This window comes from Cryptomeria japonica, unplaced genomic scaffold (genome assembly GCF_030272615.1).
Source record: "Cryptomeria japonica unplaced genomic scaffold, Sugi_1.0 HiC_scaffold_616, whole genome shotgun sequence".
Taxonomy (NCBI): Eukaryota; Viridiplantae; Streptophyta; class Pinopsida; order Cupressales; family Cupressaceae; genus Cryptomeria; species Cryptomeria japonica.
Window position 1 is genome coordinate 5,001 of NW_026729418.1, and position 15,000 is coordinate 20,000.

The window sequence follows — 15,000 nt, forward strand, 5'->3', positions numbered from 1 at the left end:
CGCGCGAAGTTGGAAGTTGGGTTAATTGCCCGGGCGCGCACCTTCGCCAGGGTGGGCACCTTGGTGCGCACACCTTGGCTGGGCTGCGCACCAGGGCGGGCTCAAGATGGCACCAGCATTCCCTTTTTCTCACTATCTTTCAAAACGGAAATTTTAAAATCTCGTTTTTTTTTTGCCTTTTATGGAAATTAGTGAAGGCATCGCATCAAAGGTGCGCACCTCGCTGCCCACCTTGGTGTGCTCCGAGGTGCCCACCACGGTGCGCAACGCCGGTGCGAACCCGGGAGCGCCCCGATGTGTGCTCCAAGGTGCGGCGTGCACGAAGTCGGACCCCGGTTTGCCCCGGGTGCGCACCTCGCGTGCACCTTGGTGCGCACACCTTGGCTGGGTTGCGCGGCCTGGTGGGCACCATGGTGCGCACCAAGGAGCGCTCCGAAGTGTGCTCCAAGGTGCGGCGTGCACGAAGTCGGAGCCCGGTTTGCCCCGGGTACGCACCTCGCGTGCACCTTCGCCGGGGTGGGCACCTCGGCTGGGTTGCGCGCCCTGGTGCGCACCAAGGAGCGCTCCGAAGTGTGCTCCAAGGTGCGGCGTGCACGAAGTCGGAGCCCGGTTTGCCCCGGGTGCGCACCTTCGCCGCGGTGCGCACCATGGCGTGCACGAAGTCGGAGCCCGGTTTGCCCCGGGTGCGCACCTCGCGTGCACCTTCGGCGGGGTTGCGCGCCCTGGTGGGCACCATGGTGCGCACCAAGGAGCGCTCCGAAGTGTGCTCCAAGGTGCGGCGTGCACGAAGTCGGAGCCCGGTTTGCCCCGGGTGCGCACCTCGCGTGCACCTTCGGCGGGGTTGCGCGCCCTGGTGGGCACCATGGTGCGCACCAAGGAGCGCTCCGAAGTGTGCTCCAAGGTGCGGCGTGCACGAAGTCGGAGCCCGGTTTGCCCCGGGTGCGCACCTCGCGTGCACCTTCGCCGCGGTGGGCACCATGGCGTGCACGAAGTCGGAGCCCGGTTTGCCCCGGGTGCGCACCTCGCGTGCACCTTCGCCGGGGTGGGCACCTCGGCTGGGTTGCGCGCCCTGGTGCGCACCAAGGAGCGCTCCGAAGTGTGCTCCAAGGTGCGGCGTGCACGAAGTCGGAGCCCGGTTTGCCCCGGGTGCGCACCTCGCGTGCACCTTCGCCAGGGTGGGCACCTCGGTGCGCACACCTTCTCAATGTTTTCTTGCCTTTTCTGGAAATTGGTGAAGGCAGCGCATCAAAGGTGCGCACCTCGGTGTGCTCCGAGGTGCGAACCCGAGAGCGCTCCGAGGTGCCCACGAAGTCGAAAGTCGGGTTAATTGCATTGTTTTCCCCGGGTGCGCTCCGAGGTGCGCAACATCGGCGCGCACCAAGGAGGGCTCCGAAGTGTGCTCCAAGGTGCGCACGATGGCGTGCACCTCTGGTGCGCACGATTCGGAGCTCGGTTTGACCGGGGTGCGCACACCTTGGCTGGGTTGCGCACCTTTTGTGCGCTCCAAGGTGCGCACGAAGTCGGAGCTCGGTTTGCCCCGGGTGCGCACCTTCGCCAGGGTGCGCACCTTGATGCGCACGCCTTGGCTGGGCTGCGCACCTTGGTGGGCGCCATGGTGCGCACCTTTCGTGCGCTCCAAGGTGCGCACGAAGTCGGAGCTCGGTTTGCCCCGGGTGCGCACCTTGGTGGGCGCCATGGTGCACTCCGAGGTGCCCAAGATTGGTGCGCACCAAGGAGCGCTCCGAAGTGCGCTCCAAGGTGCGCGCGAAGTCGAAAGTTGGGTTAATTGTCCGGTTTGCCTCGGGTGCGCACCTTGCGTGCACCTTCGCCAGGGTGGGCGCCTTGGTGCGCACACCTTGGCTGGGCTGCGCACACCTTGGCACCCGCGTTTCCTTCATTTTAAATTTTTTTTTTTTACAATCTCTCAAGTGGGAAATTCTATAATCTCAACTTTTTTTGCCTTTTCAGGAAACTTTTGAATGGAGCGCATCATTGGTGCGCTCCGAAGTGTGCTCCAAAGCTCTCTCCAGCTGCGTGCACCTGCCCCGGCCGCGCACCCGGCCCCGCCCAGCTTCGCTCACCTGTCCCGGGCGTCTGGTGCGGAACCTTAGAGTAAGAAACATCACCGTGCACCTTGGCCAACGTGCGCGACTCGACCGAGCGCGCACTGGCCGAGGTGCACACCGATTTCACCTGGGTGCGCGCGCAGCACCTCGGGCGCACCGGGGTGCGCGCACAACGCCCGGGTTGCACCGTGGCCTGTGTGCTCGGGGCGCCTCGGGTGCGCGCTCGGTGTCGCCCCCGCGCGCGCGGTAGTGCGGGCAGCGCACCCCGGCCCGGCCCGGCCCCGACGAGAACGCAAACGGGCAAAAGGTTTATTCAAATAGCATTGCGACGCCCGGCGAAAAACTAAAAAAGGGTGCAACACCGGGACTTCCCGGGAGGTCACCCATCCCAGTACTACTCCGGCCCAAGCGCGCTTAACTGCGGAGTTCTGATGGGATCCGGTGCACTAACGCTGGTATGATCGCACCCGTTATGAGCTTGTCGCAGTGTGTACTTAGCAAACCGCGACCCACGTGCGAATCCACCCCGGCCACCCACCCCCGTCGAGGTGCACACCCTCCCTCGCGAAGTGCGCCCCGTTCGCCAAGTGTGAGCCCTGCCCGGGTGCGCGCACCTTGCTAGGGCGTCGGGTGTGCACCCGGCCCGGCCTACGTGCGTGCACCTGGAGGGGGCGTCGTGTGCGTGCAGTGTCCCGTCTGCAACGCGGTGCCCACACACCACCTCGGGCGCAACGACCTGCGCTCACATGTGGGCCGAGTGCACCTTGGTGCATGTTCGGGGCGCCTCGGGTGCACGCTCGATCTTGCCCCGGTGCACCAAGGCGCTCGGTTTGCCCCGGGTGCGCACTTGGTGCAAGGTGGGCACCCAAAATAGGGATCAAGCACCAAAACACAAGTTTCGGGATGCAAAATGGGACCCAAGGACCACAAATGCGTTCCAAGACCCATGATGGGTCCACGAGAACAAAAATGTGTTCCGAGACTTAATAAACAAATATTGGGTTTTAGGAGAAGAAACATGCTCTGATGCCCAAAACGAGAATCGACCCCGAAAAGGCCACAGGCCAAAAGTGGGATGCGAGACAAAAAAAAATGGGACCCGAGGACCAAAATTGGGTTCCCAGGTCGAAGACAGGGCAACCGGACAAGAAACGACCTCTAAGGCTCGAAATGAGTCCCGACGACTAAAACTTGACAAGAAGCACCCATCAGGCACCCAACTCGACACCCATGGGATGCCGACCCACCCGGGCTTCCACCTAGCACACCTTGGCACCCACCCACCCTCGCACCCAACCTCGCACCCAACTTAGCACCTTTGAACCCACATTGGCACTCACCCTGACCCTGGCACCTTGGAACCCACATTGGCACTCACCTTGACCCTGGCACCCACCTTTGCACTCACCTTGGGACCCACCCTGGCTCCCACCTCGGCACCCACCCAGACACCCACCTTGGTTCCTTGGCACCCACCTTGGATCCTTGGCACCCACCCCGACACCCACCTTGGCACGCAACTTGGCTACTTGCCACCCACCTTGGCTCCTTGACGCCCACCCCGACAACCACCCCGTGACCTACCCTGGCTAGGGTTGGTGCACACCCACCCTGGTGCCCACCTTGGCACCCACCCTATGACCCACCTTGGCACGCACCTTAGTACCCACCCCGTTACCCACCCTAGGACCCACCCCGTGACCCACCTTGGCCAGGGTGGGTGCACCCACCCTGGTGCCCACCTTGGCACCCACCCATCCTAGCACCCAGCCTGTGACCGGGCTTGGAACCCAACCTTGCACCCGCACCCGTCTTGGCCAGTGTGGGTGCGCACCCATCCTGGCACCCACGTTGTGACACACCCTTTAACCCACGCACCCTAGCACCCACGTTGGCACCCACCTTGGAACCCAACCTAGCAACTTGGCACCCACCCCGTGACCCACCTTGGCATCCACCATAGCAGTCGCCGACTTGGCACCCACCTCGGCACCCACCTTGACACTTGTGGACCCACCTTGCCACTCACCCTAGCATCGACCCATCCTAGCACCCACCCTGGCACCTTTGCACCCTAGCACTCACCCATCCTAGCACCTAACCTGTGACCCACCTTGACACTCACCCTCGCACCCACCTTGGAACCCAACCTAGCACCCACCCACCCTGACACCAACCCTAGCACCTACCCACCCTTGCACCCACCCTGTGACCCATCTTGGCACCCACCCATCCTACCACTCAACCTATCACCCACCTTCTCACCCACCTTGGCATCCACCTTAGCACCCACCCACACTGGCACCTTGGCACCCACCTCGGGCAAGGTGGGTGCACACCCACCCTGGCACCCAATTTAGAACCCACCGAGCATGTTACCCACCTTGGCACCCACATTGCAGCCCACCCTAGTACCCACCCTATGACCCACATTGGCATCCACACCCTAGCACCCAGGCACCTCGACACCCGCCTTGACACCCACCCTAGCACTGAACCTGTGACCCACCTTGGAACTCACCCTAGAACCCACCCACCCTGTGAACCACCTTGGCATCCACCTTAGCACCCACCCACCTTGGCACCCACTCTAGCACTCACCCATCCTAACACCCAACTTGTTACCCACCTTGGCACCCGCCCTCGCGTCCACCTTGAAACCCACCCTAGCACCCACCCACGCAGGAGCCCACCTTGGCACCCAACCTAACACCCACGCATCCTGGCACCCAACTTGTGACCCACCTTGGAACCCACCCTAGTACCCACCTTTGAACCCACTATATCACCAACCCACCTTGGCACCCACCCTATGACCCTCTTTGGAATCCACCCTAGCACGCACCCACCCTGGCACCCACCATGGAGCGCACCCTAGCACCCACCCACCTCGGCACGCACCTCAACACCCACCTTGGTGTGCGCACTGCGCCAACCTCTCAAAGACCCTATGTGGTGCGCTCCAAAGTGTACACCTTTGGTGCGCTCCAAGGTGCGCACCTTTGGTGCACACCGAGGTGCACACCAAAGTGTGCACCGAGGTGAGCACCAAAGTGCACTCCAGGGTGCACACCAAGGCGTGCACCTTTGGTGCGGTCAATGCAAACGAATTCGGAAGTTGGGGTCGATGTCCTAATCGCTGCTGCAGACTACACGTATGAGAATCGGACAAATAGCTTTATATAGGGGAGGTGTTGCGTTTGATGGGTCGACTCCCCTGGTTGTGTGCACTGCACCAACTTCAAAGACCCTGTCTTGTTTAAGAAGTCAAAAGTTGGGGTGGATGTCCTAATCATTGCTGCAGTCTACGCATGTATGAGAATCAGACAAATAGCTTATATAGGGGAGGTGTTGCATTCGGTGGGTTGACTCCCCTGGTTGTGCGCACTGCGCCAACCTCAAAGACCCCGCATAGCAGAAGAAGTCGGAAGTCGGATTTTGGTGAGCACCAAGGCGTGCACCTTTGGTGCGGTCAACGCAGACGAATTCAGAAGTTGGGGTGGATGTCCTAATCGTTGTTGCAGGCTACACATGTATGAGAATCAGACAAATAGCTTATATAGGGGAGGTGTTGGGTTTGATGGGTCAACTCCCTTGGTTGTGCGCATTACGCCAACCTCAAAGACCTTGTTTTCGTTAAGAAGTCAAAAGTTGGGGTCAATGTCCTAATGGCTCCTGCAGGCTACACATGTATGAGAATCGGACAAATAGCTTATATAGGGGAGGTGTTGGGTTTGATGGGTCGACTCCCCTGGTTGTGCGCATTACGTCAACCTCAAAGACCTTGTTTTCGTTAAGAAGTCAAAAGTTGGGGTCGATGTCCTAATTGCTCCTGTAGACTACACATGTATGAGAATCAGACAAATAGCTTATATAGGGGAGGTGTTGGGTTTGATGGGTTGACTCCCCTAGTTGTTCGCATTACACCAACCTCAAAGACCTTGTTTTCGTTTAGAAGCCGAAAGTTGGGGTCGATGTCCTAATTGCTCCTGCAGGCTACGCATGTATGAGAATCAGACAAATAGCTTATATAGGGGAGGTGTTGGGTTTGATGGGTCGACTCCCCTGGTTGTGCGCATTGCGCCAACCTCAAAGACCCTGCATTGCGGATGAAGTCGAAAGTCAGAGTTTGGTGTGCTACAAGGTGTGGTCGAAGGTGCTCACCTAGGTGTGCACCTTTGGAGCACAGGAAAAGTGCCCTCCAAAAGTGCGCACCTTTGGAGTGCACAAAAGTGCCCTCCAAAAGTGCGCACCTTTGGAGCGCAGAAAAGTGCCCTCCAAAAAGTGCCCTCCAAAAGTGCGCACCTTTGGAGCGCAGAAAAGTGCCCTCCAAAAGTGCGCACCTTTGGAGCGCAGAAAAGTGCCCTCCAAAAAGTGCCCTCCAAAAGTGCGCACCTTTGGAGCGCAGAAAAGTGCCCTCCAAAAGTGCGCACCTTTGGAGCGCAGAAAAGTGCCCTCCAAAAAGTGCCCTCCAAAAGTGCGCACCTTTGGAGCGCAGAAAAGTGCCCTCCAAAAAGTGCCCTCCAAAAGTGCGCACCTTTGGAGCGCAGAAAAGTGCCCTCCAAAAAGTGCCCTCCAAAAGTGCGCACCTTTGGAGCGCAGAAAAGTGCCCTCCAAAAAGTGCCCTCCAAAAGTGCGCACCTTTGGAGCGCAGAAAAGTGCCCTCCAAAAAGTGCCCTCCAAAAGTGCGCACCTTTGGAGCGCAGAAAAGTGCCCTCCAAAAGTGCGCACCTTTGGAGCGCACAAAAGTGCCCTCCAAAAGTGCGCACTTTTGGTGCGCACCAAGGCGCTGGTTCGGTCGTTGCAGGCGAGTTCGGAAGTTGGGGTCGATGTCCTGAGCGGAGGTGCAAACTACACAGGTGTCGGAATCGGACAAATAGCTTATATAGGGGAGGTGTATGCTTCGATGGGTCGACTCCCCAGGTTGAGCGCACCGCGCCAACCTCAAAGACCCTACGGTATGGATGAAGTCGGAAGTTGGGTCCGATGACCAATTCGATTAGTAGGTATGCTCATGAGGTCGGAATTTGGGTCCGATGACCTGCCATGTGCAGGAAGGCGAATGTTGACACTGTGCGTTGCAAGGTGCACACCAAGGCGCTGGTGCGGTCTTTTTAGTCGAGTTCGGAAGTTGGGGTCGATGTCCTGATCGGAGGTGCAAGCTACACAGGTGTGGGAATCGGACAAATAGCTTATATAGGGGAGGTGTATGCTTCGTTGGGTCGACTCCCCGGGTTGAGCGCACCGCGCCAACCTCAAAGACCCTACGGTATGGATGAAGTCGGAAGTTGGGTCCGATGACCGATTCGATATGTAGGCATACTCGCGAGGTCGGAATTTGGGTCCGATGACCTGCCACGTGCAGGAAGGCGAATGTTGGCACTGTGCGTTGCAAGGTGCGCACCAAGGCGCTGGTTCGGTCGTTGGAGGCGAGTTCGGAAGTTGGGGTCGATGTCTTGATCGGAGGTGCAAACTACACAGGTGTGGGAATCGGACAAATAGCTTATATAGGGGAGGTGTATGCTTCGTTGGGTCGACTCCCCGGGTTGAGCGCACCGCGCCAACCTCAAAGACCCTACGGTATGGATGAAGTCGGAAGTTGGGTCCGATGACCGATTCGATATGTAGGCATACTCGCGAGGTCGGAATTTGGGTCCGATGACCTGCCATGTGCAGGAAGGCGAATGTTGGGACTGTGCGTCGCAAGGTGCGCACCAAGGCGCTGGTGCCGTCGTTGCAGTCGAGTTCGGAAGTTGGGGTCGATGTCCTGGTCAGAGGTGCAAACTACACAGGTGTGGGAATCGGACAAATAGCTTATATAGGGGAGGTGTATGCTTCGATGGGTCGACTCCCTGGGTTGAGCGCACCGCGCCAACCTCAAAGACCCTACAGTATGGATGAAGTCGGAAGTTGGGTCCGATGACCGATTCGATACGTAGGCATATTGGCGAGGTCTGAATTTGTGTCCGATGACCTGCCATGCGCAGGAAGGCGGAATTTGGGTCCGATGACCGAGTTGATGGCGTGCCATGCGCAGAAAGGCGGAATTTGGGTCCGATGACCGAGTTGATGTTGATGGCCCGCCATGCACAGGAAGGCGGAATTTGGGTCCGATGACCGATTTGAAGGCGTGCCATACGCAAAAAGGCGGAGTTTGGGTCCGATGACCGAGTTGATATTGATGGCCCGCCATGCGCAGGAAGGCGGAATTTGGGTCCGATGACCTGACATACGCATGGAGTCCGACTCGGGGGCCGATGTTCGATTCGATGACTTGCATTGTGGGTAAAGTCGGAAGTTGTGGTCTTTGACCCGATTCGATGACCAGACTTCGGCTGCTTGAGAATCGGACAAATAACTTATATAGGGGAGGTAGTGTTCTCGAGCATCCTCCCCCCGTGCCCGTTTATGTCGATTGATGCTGGTGCTCGACTGGTTGGAGCGCTCGGATGCAAAAATCTTGCACCAGGATTTATCGATTGTGATGGACACGGCAAGTCTCCTGATTGCTATGCAGGAGCTCATCGTGAATCTCTATGCGGCCTTGGTATGGACTCGACCTGCGGAATGGTTCGGCAATGGTAGTCGCTCCAACACGTCCTTGCAATGGCCACAGAGGTGATTCGACTAGAGCTCCAGTCTAGCTTTTGGGTTGCTTGGCGGACTGGTATAGCCGCGATCGAGTTCCGGCCATGAACGTTTTAGATAGCTCTTGGGCTTTCTGGGACGGAAGTCGGAAGTTTGGGCTGTTGTCCGATTTGATGACCATTCTTCGGATGTGTGAGAATCGGACAAATAACTTATATAGGGGACTGTGTTGTCTCACGCAGCCCCCTCCGTGCCCCTCTATCTCGACCGATGTTGGTGCTTGAAAGGGTTGGGATCGCTCGGATTTATAAACGTGCACCACCATTTGTCGAGTGTGAGGGACGCGGCAGGTCTCCTAAATGCTATGCGGGCGCTCTCTGAGAATCTCTATCCGGCCTCGACACAGACTAGTCTTGCTGAATGGTTTGGCACTGGTAGTCGATCCAACACGTCGTTGTTGTGGCCGCCTAGGCGATTCGATTCGAGCCCCCGTCTAGCTTTTGGGTTGCTTGGCGGATTTTGCCCTATCCGCAAGTGAGCTCGGTCCCTAAACGTTCGAGAAACCCGATTGCTATGCGCCGACTCTCTTTCTTGCGAGCCTCCATCTAGCTTTTGGGTCTCTACGGAACGGAAGTCGGAATCTGGGACCGTTGTTTGATTCGACGAGGCAGACTACGGTTGTGCGAGAATCGGACAAATAACTTATATAGGGGAGGTGTTGACTGGAGCATTCTCCCCCGTGCCCCTCTAACTCGACCAATGCTGGCGCTCGAACGGTGGTAGCGCTCGGATTTTCATTGAGCGCCAGCATTGGTCGATTTAGAGGGGCATGCGAGATTCCCGAATGCTATGCGAGGGCTCTAACGGAAATGTCTATTGGTTTCGGTATGGATGCAATTGCGAGTGGTTCGGCAAAGGTAGTCGTTCCGATGCGTCCATGTCGTGGCCAAATCGATAATTCGATTTGAGCCCTCGTATAGCATTTGGGTCTCTCGATGTGATTCCGCATTCCAGTCCCTTTGGGCACTGCTTGAGCCGCATCCCAGGGGGTTCCCTTCCCAATAATCTGCCTCGCAACCCGATTGCTATGCGGTGAGGCTCCTCGGCCGCCTCGGAACTATCTGTGTATCAGACGCATCGCGGGATAAGGGGTTGGCAACGGTAGTCGCCCCAAGCGCGTCCGATGCTTGGACCATTCCGAGGCGGCCCTGAAGCCTCTTCCGTCTAGCCGTTGGGTCCTTCTCGCCGCATCCCTCGCCTCGCACCCCGATTGCTATGCGGTGAGGCTCCTCGGCCGCCTCGGAACTATCTGTGTATCGGACGCGTCGCGGGATAAGGGGTTGTCACTGGTAGTCGCCCCAAGCGCGTCCGATGCTTGGACCATTCCGAGGCGGCCCTGAAGCCTCTTCCGTCTAGCCGTTGGGTCCTTCTCGCCGCATCCCTCGCCTCGCACCCCGATTGCTATGCGGTGAGGCTCCTCGGCCGCCTCGGAACTATCTGTGTATCGGACGCGTCGCGGGATAAGGGGTTGTCATTGGTAGTCGCCCCAAGCGCGTCCGATGCTTGGACCATTCCGAGGCGGCCCTGAAGCCTCTTCCGTCTAGCCGTTGGGTCCTTCTCGCCGCATCCCTCGCCTCGCACCCCGATTGCTATGCGGTGAGGCTCCTCGGCCGCCTTGGAACTATCTGTGTATCGGACGCGTCGCGGGATAAGGGGTTGTCACTGGTAGTCGCCCCAAGCGCGTCCGATGCTTAGACCATTCCGAGGCGGACCCGAAGCCTCTTCCGTCTAGCCGTTGGGTCCTTCTCGCCGCATCCTTCGCCTCGCACCCCGATTGCTATGCGGTGAGGCTCCTCGGCCGCCTCGGAACTATCTGTGTATCGGACGCGTCGCGGGATAAGGGGTTGTCACTGGTAGTCGCCCCAAGCGCGTCCGATGCTTGGACCATTCCGAGGCGGACCCGAAGCCTCTTCCGTCTAGCCGTTGGGTCCTTCTCGCCGCATCCCTCGCCTCGCACCCCGATTGCTATGCGGTGAGGCTCCTCGGCCGCCTTGGAACTATCTGTGTATCGGACGCGTCGCGGGATAAGGGGTTGTCACTGGTAGTCGCCCCAAGCGCGTCCGATGCTTGGACCATTCCGAGGCGGACCCGAAGCCTCTTCCGTCTAGCCGTTGGGTCCTTCTCGCCGCATCCCTCGCCTCGCACCCCGATTGCTATGCGGTGAGGCTCCTCGGCCGCCTTGGAACTATCTGTGTATCGGACGCGTCGCGGGATAAGGGGTTGTCACTGGTAGTCGCCCCAAGCGCGTCCGATGCTTGGACCATTCCGAGGCGGACCCGAAGCCTCTTCCGTCTAGCCGTTGGGTCCTTCTCGCCGCATCCCTCGCCTCGCACCCCGATTGCTATGCGGTGAGGCTCCTCGGCCGCCTTGGAACTATCTGTGTATCGGACGCGTCGCGGGATAAGGGGTTGTCACTGGTAGTCGCCCCAAGCGCGTCCGATGCTTGGACCATTCCGAGGCGGCCCCGAAGCCTCTTCCGTGTAGCCGTTGGGTCCTTCTCGCCGCATCCCTCGCCTCGCACCCCGATTGCTATGCGGTGAGGCTCCTCGGCCGCCTTGGAACTATCTGTGTATCGGACGCGTCGCGGGATAAGGGGTTGTCACTGGTAGTCGCCCCAAGCGCGTCCGATGCTTGGACCATTCCGAGGCGGCCCCGAAGCCTCTTCCGTGTAGCCGTTGGGTCCTTCTCGCCGCATCCCTCGCCTCGCACCCCGATTGCTATGCGGTGAGGCTCCTCGGCCGCCTTGGAACTATCTGTGTATCGGACGCGTCGCGGGATAAGGGGTTGTCACTGGTAGTCGCCCCAAGCGCGTCCGATGCTTGGACCATTCCGAGGCGGACCTGAAGCCTCTTCCCTCTAGCCGTTGGGGCTTTCTCGCCGCATCCCTCGCCTCGCACCCCGATTGCTATGCTGTGAGGCTCCTCGGCCGCCTTGGAACTATCTGTGTATCGGACGCATCGCGGGATAAGGGGTTGGCAGTGGTAGTCGCCCCAAGCGCATCCGATGCTTGGACCATTCCGAGGCGGCCCTGCAGCCTCTTCCGTCTAGCCGTTGGGGCCATCTCGCCGCATCCCCCACCTCGCACCACGATTGCTATGCGGTGAGGCTCCTTGGCCGCCTCGGAACTATCTGTGTATCGGACGCATCGCGGGATAAGGGGTTGTCACTGGTAGTCGCCCCAAGCGCGTCCGATGCTTGGACTATTCCGAGGCGGCCCTGCAGCCTCTTCCGTCTAGCCGTTGGGGCCATCTCGCTGCATCCCCCACCTCCTCGGCCGCCTCGGAACTATCTGTGTATCGGACGCATCGCGGGATAAGGGGTTGGCAGTGGTAGTCGCCCCAAGCGCGTCCGATGCTTGGACTATTCCGAGGCAGCCCTGCAGCCTCTTCCGTCTAGCCTTTGGGGCCATCTCGCCGCATCCCTCGCCTCGCACCCCGATTGCTATGCGGTGAGGCTCCTCGGCCGCCTGGGAACTATCTTCGTATCGGACGCATCGCGGGATAAGGGGTTGTCACTGGTAGTCGCCCCAAGCGCGTCCGATGCTTGGACTATTCCGAGGCGGCCCTGTGGCCTCTTCCGTCTAGCCGTTGGGGCCATCTCGCCGCATCCCCCACCTCGCACCCCGATTGCTATGCGGTGAGGCTCTTCGGCCGCCTTGGAACTATCTTCGTATCGGACGCATTGCGGGATAAGGGGTTGTCACTGGTAGTGGCCCCAAGCGCGTCCGATGCTTGGACTATTCCGAGGCGGCCCTGCAGCCTCTTCCGTCTAGCCGTTGGGGCCATCTCGCCGCATCCCCCACCTCGCACCCCGATTGCTATGCGGTGAGGCTCCTCGGCCGCCTTGGAACTATCTTCGTATCGGACGCATCGCGGGATAAGGGGTTGTCACTGGTAGTCGCCCCAAGCGCGTCCGATGCTTGGACTATTCCGACGCGGCCCTGTGGCCTCTTCCGTCTAGCCGTTGGGGCCATCTCGCCGCATCCCCCACCTCGCACCCCGATTGCTATGCGGTGAGGCTCCTCGGCCGCCTTGGAACCATCTTCGTATCGGACGCATCGCGGGATAGGGGGCTGTCACTGGTAGTCGCCCCAAGCGTGTCCGATGCTTGGACCATTCCTAGGCGGCCCTGAAGCCTCTTCCGTCTAGCCGTTGGGGCCTTCCCGCCCCATCCCTCGCCTCGCACCCCCGATTGCTATGCGGTGAGGCTCCTCGGCCGCCTTGGAACCATCTGTGTATCGGACGCATCGCGGGATAAGGGGTTGGCACTGGCAGTCGCCCCAAGCGCGTCCGATGCTTGGACCATTCCGAGGTGGCCCTGAAGCCTCTTCCGTCTAGCCGTTGGGGCCTTCCCGCCCCATCCCTCGCCTCGCACCCCGATTGATATGCGGTGAGGCTCCTCGGCCGCCTTGGAACTATCTGTGTATCGGACGCATCGCGGGATAAGGGGTTGGCACTGGTAGTCGTCCCAATCGCATCCGATGCTTGGACCATTCCGAGGCGGCCCTGCAGCCTCTTCCGTTTAGCCGTCGGGGCCTTCCCGCCGCATCCCTCGCCTCGCATCCCGATTCCTATGCGGTGAGTCTTCTCGGCCGCCGCGGAACTATACCTGTTATTGCTACTGCATCCTTCGGCTGGTAACCTCCTCTGCCGCCTTGGAACGTTCTCTTTGTCGGACGCGTCGCGGGATAAGGGGTTGGCACTGGTAGTCGCCCCAAGCGCGCCCGATGCATAGACCGCTCCGAGTCGACCTTGCTTTCAGCCTCTCACATGCATAGACCTCTCTGAGTCGACCCTGCAGCCTCTCACGTTTAGCCTTTGGAATCTCGCCTCACAACATGATTGCTATCCTTGATGCATCCCTTGCCTCGAGCCCTGATTGCTTTCTTGGCTGCATCCCTCCTCTCCTCACAGCCCGGTTGTCATCACTGCTTCATCCGTCGCTTCATGCATTCTGGCTGCTGGGCCCTTCCCACCGCACACCTCGATTGCTATCTCTTCTGCATCACACACCCCGATTGCTATCTCTGCTACATCCCTCGGCTCTCACTTCTGCATCCTTCGCCTCACACCTCGATTGCTATCAATGCTGCATCCGTAACCTCACACCCCGATTGCTATGCGGGGAGGCTCCTTGGCCGCCTTGGAAATTTCTGTGTGTCGGACGCACCGCGGGATAAGGGGTTGGCACTGGTAGTCGCCCCAAGTGCGCCCGATTCTTAGACCGCTTCGAGGTGACCTCGTAGCCTCTTTCGTCCAGGCTTCCTGCCTTCAACGCCCTTTTTACACCTCGATTGCTATGCACGGGCTCGTTGGCGTCTATCACCTCTCTGCGAAGAGTGGCACGATGATTGTTGGGGTAAATCGTAGCAGTCCGATCTCTGGCCTTGGGCCATTGTGAGGGCTGATCGATTTCCTGTGCGCATCTCGTGTTCGCCCAGTAACAGACTCGACGACTTGTAATCGGTCTTGTTCCCGATTGTTCCTGGAGGTAGTCTTCGGAACTCTTGGATTTGACCTGTCACTCGAACTGTCCTCTTCCGAGGATGCTTGTGTGTGTGTGCTTGTGCCATTTCCTTGGCGGTATTAACGAGATATTAAAGAGCGGAGTGAGCGCCTCGCCCAGCTATGTTTGGGGCTCTCACTCCCTTACCCGGTGTGCGACCGCTTTGCACGTAGGTTGCGGAGCATCGCGACTCTTTCGATGTTTGGCGGTTGTCTTCCGGTGATGCGTTGGTCCCGAAGTGCACGTTACTAGCATTTCTGCCATTGTTCTCGATCTTTGGCACGTTCCTTCGTTGCAATTGGATATATATCTCCGTTTATACGCGCAGGCTTCTCCCGCCTATTCAGCGCTGTCCCACTCTCAGCACTCTCGTGGTCTCCTTGGCTTCTCTCTCCCGTGAGCGAGCTCTCTTCTCGAGTCTTTTCCATGTCCCATGGAGGTTGCCTTGCGAAATTCGGGCACACAAACGTGACCGGATAAGAGCGGAATTGCCTATGAGGAGAAGCTCACCTTAGGGAGCAGCAATGCCGAGTGTTTCGACAGAGGGTAGAGGGGGCGTTGTTTGGGCGGTTGCACAAAAGAGTGCTACGTTTGCACTGAAGGTTGCTTCTTCGTCTCCGACGAACTCTTCGAGGCAAAAAAGCTTGTTTACGGGGTCGAGGTGGGACTGTTCATGCGAGTTGCGCCACCAAAAGTGCGTAGGGGGCATATACCTGGGAAATGGATGTCTCTGAGTGGCCTTACTCGGTCGCGTGCACGGTGCATTCTCTAACGGCAGGAC

At 59.2% G+C, this 15,000-nt stretch overlaps 1 non-coding gene across 1 annotated transcript; it reads right to left on the reverse strand.

Annotated features, from left to right (window-relative positions):
* Window positions 1-2,416: 2,416 nt before the first annotated feature.
* LOC131872459 (5S ribosomal RNA) lies at window positions 2,417-2,535 on the reverse strand. The gene has a single exon (XR_009370611.1). It is a non-coding gene; the product is annotated as a 5S ribosomal RNA (ribosomal RNA).
* Between the last annotated feature and the right edge of the window lie 12,465 nt (window positions 2,536-15,000).